We start from the raw sequence: 12,762 nt of genomic DNA on the forward strand, positions 1-12,762 counted from the left end.
ACGTTCTTTCGCATGAACTGCCCACCCTAATCCTTGGTGATTTTAATGTTGCAATGGATGAGCCCAACCTTCCTTCCACAGCCAAACTGCTCTCCATTACCTCCTCATGTGGACTCACACTGCACATCAATGGCCCCACACACATAGCCGGACGCACTTTAGACCTGGTATTTTCTAAACTCTGCAACCTCACCCTCCTTGACAACTCACCATTTCCCCTTTCTAATCATACCCTTATCGCCTTCAACCTATCAAACCCTTGCCCAGACTTGGTCAATGGCAGTGATATCCGTAACCTTGACCACAACCTTTTCTCAAACTGCTGTGCATCCCTAACCCCCTCCCTCCCCAAAACCACCTCCCCGGATGAAGCTGCCACCATGGTAAACCACTCTCTTTCCCTGGCTTTGGATAATGTTGCTCCTGCCACCTTCCGTTCCCCCCACCCTGCCAACCCCCAACCCTGGCACAACAATCACACCAAACAGCAACAAAAGACTGTTCGTGCAGATGAGCGCAAGTGGAGGAAATCTGGCCTCAGCGCTGACTTCATGGACTACAAAGCCAAACTTCAAAGCTTTAACACCGAGCTCACTGTCACCAAGCAAAATGATTTCTCCACAGTCATTTCCTCTCAAGCTTCCAACCCACGCAACCTCTTCTCTTCAATTGACTCCCTCCTAAACCCCACACCTGCTCCCCCCACAACATCCTTCTCTGCTCAAGACATTGCCACCTACTTAAGAGATAAAATAGACAAAATAGACCACCTGTAAATCATCACTGGCCTCCCTCAGCCCCGGTACTGTGGACGAAGTCCTAACTCTTCTCTCATCATCTCCGTCTACTACCACTCCGTGCGGTACCATCTCGAGGCCACTTTGAAGCAAATTTCCCGGTATTTACTAGCAATGGAAGCTTTATGAGTCCAATAGAGGATATTTTCTTTCTGCTCCACAGAGAGTGAGAGACCCAAATCGGCCTCCAAAAACCTAGGAATGTGGGTGTGTGGTCAGGAGGGGGAGTTAGCAACAGCCCATAAACTACAGATAAAGTGTGTCTAACACCCCCTTACCCATACATAGCTGTTCAAAAGGAGTAAGAGACCTACAGTAGGACAGGGCCGGGCGAAGATCAGCCAGGAAATGGATAATCTGCATAGTTTTCCAGAAGTCCAAATGAAAGTCACCCATGGCCTCTCTAAGGCCCCCCTGGGTGAATCCATCTGTTTGATCTAATAAAGTGTATCGCTCTGCATACCCCGGCAGAAAGCAGTTCTTTAAACCTCCCGTCATCCATCCCAGGAGGGAAGGACAGGTTGCCCATTACCGGAAATAGAGGTGATGGGGAGGGTGAAAGATGTAAACGGTGGAAGTTCCTTTGACCCAATTCCCTCTGATCTACTCCGTGCCCATTCCTCCACCCTGGCCCCTGCCCTAACCGAACTATTCAACCTCTCCCTTTCTACTGGTACGACCCCTCAGCTTTTAAACATGCCATAATTCTCCTTATCTTAAAGAAACCCTCACTGGACCCCTCCCTACCCTCCAACTACCGTCCTATCTTCCTTCTCCCATATGTCTCCAAACTTCTTTGGCTGCCCAGTAGTCCAGCGGATCTTCAATGACAGCTGGCAGGGTGCACTCCAAGTATGCCACCACCTGCTGGTTCAGGTTCTGCTCTATGTCTAGCTGCTGGTCAGTATTTTCTTCACTATGTGGGTGCAGAAAGCTGCTCATCAGCAACTCTAGACTCAGGCTGCTGCTGATGCAGCTGGAACTGCTCCTGCCACCCCACCCCTCCACAGAAGCCATGGCAGTGGAACGTGCAGTGGAAGTGCAGAAGGCCCCCCCGGTCCGACCTGCAAAAGGATGGACGATGGCGCAGATAGGCAGCGGCCAACTGACTACTTAGGATGTCTCTGTAGTAGTTCAGTTTGTCTTCCCTCTCAGCGGGTGTAAAAAAGGCCCCCCTTTTGGACTGGTAGCGAGGGTCCAACAAGGGGGAAAGCTAGAAGTCATCCCTCCGCAGAATGGTGACAATTCGGCTGTCACTGCGCATGCAAGTGAGCATGCAGCAGGCCATTTCTGCAAGCGACTCGGGGGGACTCCCTACTTCCATCTCCACTGCATTCTGCCACGGTGTGTCTGGGTCCTCTGCCTAGTTTTCCCTCTTGCTCCTCCTCTCCTGTCACCTGACTAGAAAAACCACCCATTTCGCTATACATTGCCTTTGCTCCAATGTCCTCCTCCTCCTACTCCTCCTCCAGTGCAGCCCCCACAGGGCTCATGTGGCCGTGAGATCTAGGCGCCACATCCCCAGTTCCCTGACCAGCCAGATTTACCAGCATCTGTTCCAATACATGAAGCAGTGGAATGATGTTGTTCATCCTGTAGTCCTGGAGACTGACAAATAACGTGGCCTCCTCAAAGGGCCTTAGCAAACGGCAGGTGTCGCGCATGAGCTGCCACTGGCTGACATCAAAATTGGTTGTGTTGTCACGGAGAAGGCCATGATTCGATCTCTTGATGAATTACACGGAGCAGTTCCTCCCCTGTGTGACTCTGTTCCCCCAGGCAAACCAGGTGCAGAACAGCGTGACACCGCTCTGCCCTGCACATGTGTTATGCTGGAGGGGCACTGTGAATTGTCCCTGCAGTGGAGGCTGAGGACACGGTGGAGGATGAGGAGACAGAGACCAGCAGCGTCTGTCACAAGACCAGCAGCGTGAAAACGTGGAGGCGGAAGGGGTGTCATCTGGCCAAGTTGCTGGTGTGGCTGTGCAGGAATCACATTCACCCAGTGGGCCGTAAAAGACATGTATTGTCCCTCACTATAGTTACAGCTCTACATGTCGGCGCTGCTATGCACTTTGGCAGACACTGACAGGCTCAAGGACTGGCCCACCTTCTGTTCTACATATTTGTGCAGGGCTGGTACTGCCTTTTTCGCAAAGAAATGACGGCTTGGGACTCTCCATCTCGGCTAGGCACAAGCCATCAGTTCTCTGTAAGGTGCAGAGTCCACCACTTGGAAAGGGAGGGACTGCAGCACCAGCAACTTGGACAGGAGCACATTCAGCTTCTGCGCAGTTGGATGAGTGCACGCATACTGTTGTCTCTCTGGAATGACAGACGAGGAGTAGGAGGAGCAGGAGCATCTGGACCAAAGGAAGATGGAAATGACATACAGCTCCCTTCGGCTGAGGTGGTGGAGCCTTGACTGCCTGAAAGCCAGTGCATGCCACTGGGTGATGCAGCGGTTGCTGTGGCAGGCTAGACCACCACATCAGAGCCACGGTTCTCCCAGGCCACTTTATGATGACGCTTCATATGTTGACACAGGGCACCCTGGCCATGCTTCACCTTCTGCCCACATATTCCACATATGGCCATGTTAACCCCCTCCGGCGGCTAAACAAAAAACTGCCACACTGTTGAGGACAGGTGAGGTCACAGGGTCTGCTCCCAGGCCATGCCAACTAAGGGTTGTGTCTGACGAACCCACCGACTGTTGGCTGGGGGTGTCTGATGTCACTTGGGATGAAGTGCATGACTGAGTTAACCAATCAAGAATCGCTGGGTTGCTGGTCAAGACATTACTGCTAGATGACACCGGGAGCTCAGGCCTCTCACTGCGACTCCTCCTGACACGCCCCCTTACTCTGCTGCGACCTCTGCCTGTGCCAGAAACGTTTAGGCCTCTGCCACTCCTCTGTGCATGGCCTGCCACTTCTCTGTCTGACATACTTTTACTTGAACTAAATAAATTTAAAGCAAATTAAAACACACCTAAAAGCGACGTTTATTTTTTTATTTTTGTACAGAAATAGGCCACTAAACACTTTTACCACAAATAACTGCAACAGTGAACTACGTATATATTTTTCTTTTTGTACTCAAATACCTCACTAAATGCTTTTACCACATATAACTGCAGTAGTGAACTGAGAATATATTTGTATTTTTGTACTGAAATACGTCACTAAACGCTTTGACCACAAATAACTGCAACAGTGAAGTGGGTATATATTTTTCTGGATATATAAATTGATAGAATGACAGAGCTGTATAATGGCTATTTGGATCCCCAAATAATCTTTCTAGCACTGTCCGTCTCTCCCTGCACTAAGATGCTGTGAAATCATTCCTCCCTATCCTTTCCCTGCACTTGTAAATCACTTTCCTAGCACTGTTCCTAGCGCCTTCCGACGTCTCTCCCTGCACTAAGATGCTGTGAAATGATTCTTCCCTATCCTTTCCCTGCACTTATAAATCTTTTTTCAGTTTTTTTTTATCATAATGAGGTTTCTCCTAACACTCTCCCTAGCGCCTGCACACGTCTCTCCCTGCACTCAGAACGCTGTAAAATGTCTTAATCCAAGATGGCTGAGGCTATCTAAAGGGTTGTGACATCACAGGGCTGGCTGGCTCCTGATTGGCTGCATGCGTGGCATTTTGGGTCATCCCGCCTTCCCAGAGTTCCTTGCCCCATGTCCTCATACGTGTAGCCGCCATTTTAGAAAAAATTGCGATTCGTTACCACGAATCACGAGGAAATTCAGATTCGTTGCGAATCATATTTTTTCTGAAATTTGGATCGAATTTCACTTCGTCAGCTTCAATTCGCTCATCTCTAATTATAACTAAAAGGGATTTTTCAGCATCGTGCTCATGGCAATAGTTAATGCCCCTTAGAATTTGTTTTAGTGGACATAGGAAGAAACAGGCGCATGTCTGATGGAGGGGTTCTGGATGGTACGCCATTTCACAGAAAGCTGATGAACAAGCAACTGCACCTTCCTAGAAACAGCCAAACTGTGGAGGGACTGAACTTTGTGTTTGTTGCAAATGAAGCATTTGCATTGCATGAAAACCTGTTAAAACCCTATCCTCAAAAATCTTGGACAAACAGAAAAAAATGTTTAATTACTGGTTATCTCGTGCTAGGAGAGCGGTTGACAATGCATTCGGTATTCTAGCAAATCACTTCCGAATATTCCATACTGCTATCAATCTGCGCAGGGACAAAATTGACAAGGTAGTCTATGCTTGCTGCTTGCTTCATAATTTTCTACGCCACAATATTTGCAGTGCATCATTTGGTCCTCTAATGGAGCAAGATTCTGCTACAGCAGCACCGAGTGAAATCAGTAAACAATTCACTGGTCTAGTGGATCTACAGGTTGCAGTACCTCAGAATGCTTCAGTGTTGGCTAAAGAAAACCGAAGCAAGAACTTGGAGTACTTCAACACTACTGGAGCAGTAGAATGGCAGGATCGCATGACATAGTCTGTACACCACAATGTTTGTAGGACTGCAATAAAAATCTTTACTATATGTTTTATACTGTACTATATGTAGCTGTGCCTGTGTTTTTATAAATTGTAAAATAAAAATATTTTTCAATAACTTACCTGGTCTGGTGTCTTGAATATCTCAGGAGTCTCATCAAGGCTTTCCCCAGCATCCCTGTCCGCTTCTTCCAGGCTGCACACCGATGGCCAACCTTCATCCTGATCTGCGGTGAATGCCAACAGATTAAAGTAGCATAATTTAGGTAAGTGTATATCATCCGCTGCAGCACCTTACCGCCGTGAAGACTTTATTTTGTTCATTTCCTTTTTGAAAACGGTCCGCAGGTTTTGTATCTTCTGCTTCACATATTTTATGTCGGCCGCAGGATTCATGGTCTTGCAGAGCTCCACCATAGCGGTATACGCCTTCAGTTTCATGTAACGATTGGAATAATCCGCAGACTTTACCCTCCACAGACAGGGATGGGACCTGTATGCCTCAATAAACTCCGGCATGAAGTCAGGATTATTAAATGCATCATAAACCATGAACTGTGAAAAACAATAAAATATATATATAAAACTATAAACCTGTAACATATAAAAACATATAAAAATATTCGGCATCACCTACCTCAATAATGTTGGTCAGGCGAATTATCGGATGAATATTCGTACGAACTAACGCTCGTTCCGAACTTTGCACCTTGCACTGCTGATTTCCCAAAACACTTTGCAAATCCATCCACTTCCTAAAATTGATGTCACAGCGAAGAGCCAGCCCAGCCACCAGTGCCACACCAATGACAAGAGAGGAGATGGAGGTTTTAGTATATATCCTGGAGAGGTGGGATTATGATTGTAGGAGGGCTCCATGTTTGTTGTGGCAGGCAGCCGATTCGCTGTCTGTCACTGCATGCCACACAGGCAGCTATTGGCCTATATAAGGCAAGGGCGTGCCTGCATTTACCACTCCTGACAGAGATTTGCTAGCATTACAACCTTTCTGTGCTGCTTGGCTTGCTTTGTCAAAGTGAAAAAAAGTGCTTTACTTAGACTGTGACACACTATTAGTCAGATAGATTGTTGGATTGTACTGTATTGGCGCAGTCCTGAAATCTACTGTACTCAGATAGGTAGAATGTTTCACTGTTAGCTAGCTAGATAGCTAGCTAGATAGATAGATAGATAGATAGATAGATAGATAGATAGATAGTCAGTGTGTTACATATACGCAGCCAGAGGCAGGGTCCTCTCGCTGACTGCTTGCTCAGTATCACACTTGTACTAAGAGACAGACATACAGACGCAGTATATATTTTGTATACTGTGCTGCATATTACAAGCGTCACCACTGAAGGAAAGTGCTGCATACAACACACACAGCGCACTTGCATTTTTGTGTCAACCTCCCTCCCCCCCCAATAAAAAAATCCACTTACTGTACAAATTTACATATACATATAGCATATTAGCTACAAATTATTTTGCAGGGTGTGAAGCCACACAAAAAAAATTCTACAATGTCTGGCCAAAGAGGAAAGGGCAGCTTTGGCAGAGGTGGCAAGCAAAGCAGTATGAGTTTGTTTTTAGCTGCAGACCCAAGAACAAGAAGCGCTGCTGTTGGTGTTGAGCGTCCATTATTGCCACACCATGAACAAGACGTAGTGGAGTACATGACCCAGCCTGGGTCAAATGATTGTACCCCCTCTTCATCTCAGTCCCAGACACAGGCCTTACAAGTGTCCCAAACAGTCCATGATACACCTCTTCCTCCTAGTTTTTCATCAGCGGCTGGAAAGTCACGTGTACAGCACTATGCAGAGGAGTTCCACCGAGGGGTTGGAGAGGCGGAGCTACAAGCATTCCTTCAAGATGCTCAGTTGTTTGAGTCATCTGACAAAGAGAGTCAGTTCACAGGCTTTCCCCCCACTTACTTTTCACCAGAAGACTCTGAGCCAGATGAGCCAATTCAAACTGGCTCCAAAAGGCCGCTGCTTCCTTTCGGCACATATAGAGAAACTGTCTCATCTGATGATGACGATGATGATGATGATGTCCTTGATCCGACATGGGGCGAACAAGGTGATCATCATAGGCAGGAACAAGAGGAGGAGGAGGAGGAAGAAGAGGAGGAAGAGGTTGCAGAGTGCCCTCAAAGGGGGAGAGGGAGGAAGAGGGTAAAAGCTGCCCACACTCTTCATTCTATAATTACCAGTGAGGCAAGTCATAGACGTAAATCGTCGGAAGTTGTCACCACAGCTATGCCTCAACAACCGCGGACCGCCACCACGAGCACCAGCTCCAGAGCACCTTTCAGCCCAGTTGAATGTTCGCCAGTGTGGGCATTGATGATGACAACACTATGGTCATCTGCAAACTGTGTGCTCAACATTTAAAATGAGGCAAAAACCCAAACAAACTTGGAAAAAGTTGCATGAGCACTCATTTAAAAAGCCACCACCCCGTAACCTGGCAGGAACACCTGGTCAAAGCACAGAGCTCTGTGCGACCACCTCCGCCCAAGAAGCAAGCTCAAACTGCTCGATCTTCCTCCGCTGCCTTTCCTCCTTCTGCCACCAAAGTTACCCATGCTGCTGCCAGCAAATTGAGTGGGGCATGTAGCCGAGCATTACCTTTTTCAGGCTCCACCAGCGGTGAGCTGGAGCTCCAACACAGATCGGCCGCTGTTTGTCGCATTGCTAGCAGTCAAGACCAGGCATCATTGCCATCCCCCACAACTTCTACTCCATCGCCCAATCTTTCTGTGGTTAGCATTAGCAGCATCCAACCTCCTATCCCCCAGATGCTAGCGCGCAAGAGGAAATATGGCCCAAATGACCCCAAAACAAAGCTAATCAATGCAGCAATTGCACAGCTGATTGCATTTGAGCTCCTCCTTTACCAGCTGGTGGACTCCAATGCGTTTTGTTACGCATTCCTCTGCGTAAAAAATGTATTTTGCAGAAAAATGTGTTCCTTGTATTGTCACCTTTTGAAGAGGCCACCAGGATGATCAGCAGAGATCAGGCCTGTGTCAGTGACACCATCCCCATCATATGCCTGCTGGAACACATGATGGTGGATCTCAGACACGACACAGAGCGGAAGCTGCATCAAGAGATGAGGTTTCAAACATCATCTCGGACATGCGTGCCTACTAGGCATAGTGCACCACAAATGCAGAAGGAGGAGGAGGTGGAAGAGGATGAGGAAGACACTGCAGGCATAGGAGAAGGGGAGGAAGGGGCAGAGGAGGATATTGAGGGTACATGGCATCCATCCACCCAAACACAAGGCGGCATGTTCAGTGGATGGCAAGACCAGGCAGAGGAGGAGGAGGACGATCCTGTGCTGCTGTTCGACCCACAGGAGTGTGGGTCCGGAATTACCTCAGCTGTGGGTAGTTTGAGCCACATGACAGCCTTCATGCAGGAGTGCATAGCCAAAGATCCACGCATACAACACATAAAAAAAAGATTGACGACTATTGGATTGCTACGTTACTGGATCCACCTTACAAGCCTGAGATACAACAACTGATCTTGCCCCAATACAGGGGACATAAAATGCAGCACTACCAAGAAGTGCTTGTAAGGGACTTGTGCTCAGCCTTTCCGGCTGCCTGCAGCAGCAGCAGCAGGGATCCCTATGGCAGTTCCACCAGCATTGGGAGCCAAACAACTGCTTTAAGCAGCATGGGTGGCAGCAGCAGTAGAGGTCGTCTAAACCAAACTATGCAGGCTTTTATTCAGCTGAAGCAGACTGCCAGTCGTGCAGCAATTGTAAATGACACTCAGCAGTGGTACTCAGTCATGGTGAAGGAATACCTGAGCTCTGCATGGGACATCTGCAACCTGCAAAGCCAGGACCCACTGGGCTACTGGGTATCCAAGCTGGAGCAGTGGCCGGAGCTGGCAGAACATGCCATTCAGATTCTTGCCTGCCCAGCCGCAAGTGTGTTCAGTGCAGCTGGGGGTGTAGTGAGTGACAAACGGATTCGGCTCTCTGCTGAAAATGTCGACCGAATCACTTTTATTAAAATGAATAAGGCTTGGATCGACTTCAACACCCCCTCTGCAGATTGTACTGATTAGTCGTCAACTGCTGCATGGACACCTTGATGGGAAGAGCACGTTCACAGCCTTCTGCATCTCCTTCTATTCCTCCCCCTAGTGGCCCTCTACCTCTACTCTGTCTCTGAGGTCTATAACTTTTAATGGAGCTGTGTAACTGGCTAATTTTTTTTACCAAGCACCTCCCTCAGGGCCCTCTGCCTCTATCTACTTATAGATATATCCTATATATCCTATAGGCCTATATCACTTATAATGGAGCTGTGTGATTCTTAATTAAATATGTGTATTTTTAGTAGAGAAATACATACATTTTTCTGTCCTTTTGGATAGATAGCAAGTGGTATCAAAAATAAATATCGGTATTTTTTTTACAAAAAAACAAACGTTTTTATGGCTTTTTTGATAGATTGCAAGTAGGATCAGAATGAAATATCTGTATTTTTTTTACAGAAATACAGACATTTTATGGCTTTTTTGATAGATAGCAAGTGGTATCAGAATGAAATATCTGTAAAATATCTGTATTTTTTTTACAGAAATACAGAAGTTTTTATGGCTTTTTTGATAGCAAGTGGTATCAGAATTAAATACCTGTATTTTTTTAAAAGAAATACAGAAATTGTTCTGTTTATTTTAATAGATTGCAAGTGGTATCAGAATTAAATATCTGTTCTTTTGTTACAGAAAGACAAACATTTTTTATGGCTTTCTTGATAGCAAGTGGTATCAGAATTTATTATCTGTATTTTTTTTACATAAATACATAAATTTTTCTGATTATTTTGATAGATTACAAGAGTTATCATAATTTATACAAACTGCTTTTCTGTAAAAAAAAGTACAGATGTTTATTAAATATCTGTAATTTTTTACAGAAAAACAGAAAAATTTCTGTTTATTTTGATAGATTGCAAGAGTTAGCATAAATTATGCTAACTCTTGCAATCTTCCAAAATAAACAGAAAAATGTATGTATTTCTGTAAAAATAATACAGATATTTCATTCTGACACCACTTGCTATCTATAAAAAATCCATAAAAGTTTATGTATTTATGTAAAAAAATACAGATATTTAATTCTGATATCACTTGCAATCTCTCAAAACAAACAGAAAAATTCTGTAAAAAAAATACAAATATTTAATTCAGGCTACAACTTGCTATCTATCAAAAACACCATAAAAATGTATGTATTTCTCTCCAAAAATACAGATATTTAATTTTGATAAATTTTGATAGATTTTCATAATTAAATATCAGTATTTTTTAGGGAGAAATACAGATTTTTTTATGGCTTTTTAGACAGATAGCAAGTGGGATTAGAATTAAATATCTGATTTTTTTTTTACAGAAATAAAGAAATTTTGGGGGGTTTTTGGATAGATACTAAGTGCTATCAGAATGAAATATCTGTATTTTTTATGGAAAAATATAGAAATGTTTCTGGCTTTTGTGATATATCACAAGATGTATAATTTAGGATACCTCTTGCAATCAATCACAAAAAAACCTAAAAATGTCTGTATTTCTGTAAAAAAACTACAGATATTTTATTATGATAGCACTTGGTATCTATCCTAAAACCCATAAAAAATTCAGTATTTCTCTCCAAAAAATAAAAATATTTCATTCTGATCCCACTTTGCTATATATCTTCAAAGCCATAAAAAAAATCTGTATTTCTTCCTAAAAAATACTTATATTTAATTATAAATCAAAATTAAATATCTGTATTTTTGGAGAGAAATACATACATTTTTATGGCGTTTTTGATAGATAGCAAGTTGTAGCCTGAAATAAATAAGCCATAAAAATTGATGTATTACGCTACAGACAATGCAGATATTTTATTCTGATAGCACTTGGTAGTTGGTATCTATCCAAAAGGCCAAAATTATATATTTTTCTCCAAAAAATACAGATATTTTATTCAGATAGCACTTGGTATGTATCCTAAAACCCATACAAATGTATGTATTTATGTGAAACAAATACAGATATTTAACTGTGATAGCACTTGCTAGATATCCACAAATGATAAAAAATGTATGTATTTCCCCGCGGATTCCACCAATTCCGTTCCCATTTCCGTGGTTTCACTAGAAAGTAGGTATGGAAAGTGTGATTTTTGTTAATCTATTCATGTCTCAATTAGCTACAGCTTCTACATAGAAGTGATGGACTCCACCTCCAATGCGGTCCATGCTTCGTCACAGGGCCCACCGCCTCCTACTACTGCTGTTACTGCTGCCACCTTCCCAGTACCCAACTCTAGATGCAAAATACTAATGCCATCCACACTTTGTCTCAGAGCCCACCACCTCCTCCTCCTGCTGTAAATAATGCTGCCGCCTGCCCAGTACCCGTCTTTAGATGCCAGATACTAATGCCGTCCACGCCCCATCTTAGAGCCCACCGCCTCCTCTTCCTTCTGTAAATGATGCTTCCGCTTGCCCAGTAACAAACTCTAGATGGCAGATACTAATGCCGTCCATACTCCGTCTCAGAGCCCATCGCCTCCTCCCCCTGCTGTAAATCATGCTGCCGGCTGCCCAGTACCAAGGGCTAGATGCCAGATACTAATGTCGTCCACACTTCATCTCAGGGCCCACTGCTTTCGAATCATGCTGTTACTGCTGCTGCCTGCCTAGTACCCAACTCTAGATGCCAATTACTAATGTTGTCCATACTCCGTCTCAGTGCTAAATGCCTCCTCCTCATGCTGTTACTGCTGCTGCCCAGTACCCAACTCTAGATGCCATTTACTAATGCCGTCCACACTTTGTCTCAGAGCCCACCACCTCTTCCTCCTGCTGTTACTGCTGCCACATTCCCAGTACCCAGTACCCAGCTGTAGATGCCAGTTAACAACGCTGTCCATGCCGCATTTTACAAAGTTACAGCTAGCCGATAGGAAAAGGCAGTCCCCTACAAAGCAATGTCTCCACTAGCTACAGTTTCTTTACTGTCCATATAGGTGATGGCCTCAACCACTAATGCCATCCTTGCTCCGTCTCAGGGCCCACCCCCACCTCCTCCCAGTACCCAGCTCTAGATGCCAGTTAACAATGCCATCCACACTTCTCAGGGCCCACCGCCTCCTCCTCCTGCTTTCACTGATACTGCCACCTGCCCAGTACCCAACTCTAGATGCCAGTTATTATTGCTGTCCAAACTTCATCTCAGGGCCCACCGCCTCCTCCTCCTTCTGTAAATGATGCTGCCGCCTGCCCAGTACCAAACTCTAGATGCCAGATACTAATGTCGTCCACACTTCATCTCAGGGCCCACTGCCTTTGAATCATGCTGTTACTGTTGCTGCCTGCCCAGTACCCTACTCTAGATGCCAGTTACTAATGCCGTCCACACTTTGTCTCAGAGCCCAC

The sequence above is a fragment of the Pyxicephalus adspersus genome, chromosome 4 (assembly GCF_032062135.1).
Source record: "Pyxicephalus adspersus chromosome 4, UCB_Pads_2.0, whole genome shotgun sequence".
NCBI classification, from domain to species: Eukaryota; Metazoa; Chordata; class Amphibia; order Anura; family Pyxicephalidae; genus Pyxicephalus; species Pyxicephalus adspersus.